This window comes from Orycteropus afer, unplaced genomic scaffold (genome assembly GCF_000298275.1).
Source record: "Orycteropus afer afer isolate SDZICR_OR568_19922 unplaced genomic scaffold, OryAfe1.0 scaffold00975, whole genome shotgun sequence".
In the NCBI taxonomy this organism is placed as follows: domain Eukaryota; kingdom Metazoa; phylum Chordata; class Mammalia; order Tubulidentata; family Orycteropodidae; genus Orycteropus; species Orycteropus afer.
In genome coordinates, this window is record NW_006922562.1 from 397909 (window position 1) to 398799 (window position 891).

The following is an 891-nucleotide window of genomic DNA, read 5'->3' on the forward strand; positions in this document are numbered from 1 at the left end:
TCCTAAAAGTGTGTGGGGGGGGCACTAAAAAAGCTGAGCACACCAAACATCTTCAGGGGCAAAAAACTGTTTTTGTATAATCATCTGGTTTTCCCAAGGCTGTCCCTGAACTACATAAGGGAGCAACAAAGAGTTTATTATATTAAATACCTGGAGCAAATGTTACACATTTAAGCAAGCATGCCTCTAAAGAAAGAAAGACTCCTTAATTGCTGGCATTTATGGGATTGACTTCAATTATTCAGGAAATGAACACAGGTAACACAGTTTATTAGCCCCAGGAGGAGAAACAAGGTTCTTCTTCTGTAAATGTTTCTACAAAGTGTTATAAATGCATAAGTCAAAGTAAACATGTGTCCACAAATGCTATCTAATGTGAATAGCCTCTCCTGGTCCCTGAATGATATTAGGAGAGCTGAGCTTCAGGTCTGTTTAAAATGGCTTCTTCCTAGAAATCTAGGTTTTAGGCAAAGTCTCTGAAGAAGAGATGATAGGAGTAAGTAGAACAGGCCCAAGAGACAGCTGGCACTTGCTACAGAGGTGAGTTCCAGAAGCCGAGTTTCCCATAGAAGGGAGTGGAGTGGAGAGGACCAGATCAGTGAATGAGCTCTTCCGGGCCAAGAGGAGGAGGAAGGCACACAGGAGGCTCCTGGCATCTTATTCCTGACACCACACTCGCCAGAAGTGCCGCTGCAATCAGGCACTGAAAACAATAAACTATGAAGAAGTGCAATTTCCAGTCCTGATCCCTTGTGGCTCTTCAGAGCAAGGTTTCTTCACAATTTTGGGGTGTCAGTCCCTTTGACAGTCTAGCGGGACATCTTCCCAGAATCATTTTTTTTTAAATTCATATAATCCAATACTTAAAATACATAGGAGGAGAAAAAGACA